The sequence below is a fragment of the Pteropus alecto genome, unplaced genomic scaffold, assembly GCF_000325575.1.
Source record: "Pteropus alecto unplaced genomic scaffold, ASM32557v1 scaffold123, whole genome shotgun sequence".
NCBI lineage: Eukaryota > Metazoa > Chordata > Mammalia > Chiroptera > Pteropodidae > Pteropus > Pteropus alecto.
This window is the reverse complement of record NW_006433950.1, coordinates 7182634-7185135: the sequence shown is the minus strand read 5'-3', so window position 1 is coordinate 7185135 and position 2502 is coordinate 7182634. Positions and strand designations below refer to the sequence as shown.

General features: G+C 53.3%; 1 non-coding gene across 1 annotated transcript; it reads left to right on the top strand.

Annotated features, from left to right (window-relative positions):
* The first annotated feature begins 1182 nt into the window (after nt 1-1182).
* On the top strand, nt 1183-1288 carry LOC112477360. The gene has a single exon (XR_003045432.1). It is a non-coding gene; the product is annotated as a U6 spliceosomal RNA (small nuclear RNA).
* Nucleotides 1289-2502: the final 1214 nt, after the last annotated feature.

Genomic DNA, 2502 nt, shown 5'->3' with positions numbered 1-2502 from the left:
TGAGTGAATGATTGGTTTTGCTTCTTGAGACTCCTGTGAGGAACAGATGACAAGGGACGTCAGGATGCAGGGCGATCCGCTCAGAGGCCCCCACAAGAGATTATGGTAGGCTGGCCTAGGGTGGAGATGGAGACGGAGAAAAGTGGACAGACTCTAGACGTATTGAGGACATAAGATGGACAGGACTCAGTAATGGGGAGGGGGGAGGAGAGCAGATCGAGGGCGTGCCCGACATTCTGAGCTGCAGACTTGCAGGGAGAGAGTCATTCACAGAGCTGAATTCAAGGGCTGGAAAGCTAGGCTGCAGTTCAGAAGGGAAGAAGGACTGTGCTCTGTTGGAACAGGTGCCGGAGAGCAGGCGGGCAGGTGAGTCAGAATGACTGCGAGCCGGAAGCTGAGGGAGGGGGTCTGCTGATAGCATCGCCCAGCGTTCTGGGAAGTAGAGGGCAAGGCTGTTTGTGGAGGGGGAGGTGGGAGATAGACAGGAGCGGGCAGCTGGAAATTTGAGGGTGGGAGAGAAGGACTGAGGATGTCATCCAGGTGGGGGAGGAAATGAGTTGACCAGAAAGCTGAGGGAGGCTTACCCAGAAAGGGGGAGGGGCTGTTGGAGGTGAAGGATCACGAGTTCTTAGTGGAACCTTGCACCGAGGAGTGGATGGTGGACAGCACTGCCACTGGACAGAGCAGGCAGAGGCTGCGAGCTCCAAGGAGCCCGCCCGAGACTGGCTTTGGAATTAAAAGTAATTGACAGTCACATCCTATCGCTGGGACTCTGAACCTGGGGTTGATCGTGGGGTTCCAGTCTCCCACAAATCCCTATGGCCTGGCTAATGCCCACCTGGCAGGGGCATGGAGCCTAGTCTTTGGGGACCTTATAGCTGGGCTCAAACTCAGCTCCACCACTTACTAACACCCGTGTGTAAGTGAAGGCCATCAAGGGCATTGCTCACAGAGCTCGCATGAGCACTGAATGAAGCAGTAACTATAAAGCATCTACGACAATTGCTGTCGTTGTGACTGGCTGTGTGGGGGCTTCTGAAACTAGAGCAGGACTGAGTGTGCACGAGATAAAACCCAGGTTGGGTGGTGTGTGGGCAGGGAGAGGGGCAGTTCACTCCTGAAAGATTTCTGGGTTGGTGTGGAAGCCCTGGGTTTCCACTGCTGTCTAAGAAGAGACAGAAAGTGCTCGCTTCGGCAGCACATATACTAAAACTGGAATGATACAGAGGAGATCCGCATGGCCCCTGTTAGGAACTATATAGATGTCTAACCAACGTACTGTATACTTGAAACTAATTAAAATAAATTTTCTTTTTTTTAAAAGAAGGGACAGAGAAAGATTAGGGGCGGTAGGAGGTCACCTCTCAGAAGGAAACGACAGGGAGAGGGTGGGGTGTCAGGGACAGGATTCCCCAGCAGCTAGGCCCACCCCACTCACCTTGAACTTGTTCCTGGCTGGGCTGAGTGTGACGCGGCCTTCCTGGAAGGCAGCCTTGGCCAGGGAGTCGACGACTTGCTCGGAGATCCAGAAATACAGCACACAGGGGCCCCTCAGGAATCCGGGCAAGAAGGTGGGGAGAGAGATGTCTTCCGAGAACTTGTAGAGGAAATACCCTGGAGAGAGCTGGGTGTGGCCTGGACTCCTCCCCTGCCCTTCCCACGTGTCTCTAATGCACCTGGGAGCCAGCGTCCGGAAGACTGAGAGGAGCCTTGGAAAGCATCCGGCCCAGAGCTTAGATGAGGAAACTGAGGAGAGCTGCACTCGGAACTAGAGGCTCCTCCCAGCTGGCCTTTCGTTCATTCAACAGATGTTTCCTGAATGCCAGCCACGTGCCAATCGCTACATGGGATGAACAGACAGATGTGGCTCCCACCCTCACAGGCTAGTCCCACATTTAGATTTGCATTTTATCTATTTTCTCAGTAGCGACACGAGGGCCGCAGAGACGATGTACTTACATACTCACACTTCTCTTGGAAGTGCAGGAGCAGCTTATGGATAGATAGAAGGTAGTTGGGGGCATCGGTTTCCACACTGCCAGATTGCAGGCTGCAGAGCCCCCAGCTCTATGTTAGGGCAGACGTGGCCTGTGGGCAGCGTCCAGGCCAGCCAGGAGCGTAGCCAGCTCTGGTGTCCCTGACCCCAGAATCTTCCCAGGCTGGGCCTCCTTTGGTGGCCTCAGAACTCTGTCTGCATGGCCTTCCCTCTCCACTGAGGCCAACGCTTAGAGTCCAGCCTCCCTGCCTCCCTAGAGAGAGCAGGACACGTAACCAGCTCTCTGTGTGACCTTGAGCTTCAGTTTCTCTTTCTGTAAAATGAGGATAAAGCCATGCTAGACTTAATGTCACAGAGGCCAGAGATGGCGAAGTTGCCTGAAGAAGTTAAAAGAGAGATTATCCTTAATATATCTTCGTTAATTCCCTAAGACCCAACGACCATGGAATCGATTTCATTAATATGTAACTGATATCCAAACTAGACGTGGGTGGCGTAGAGATAAA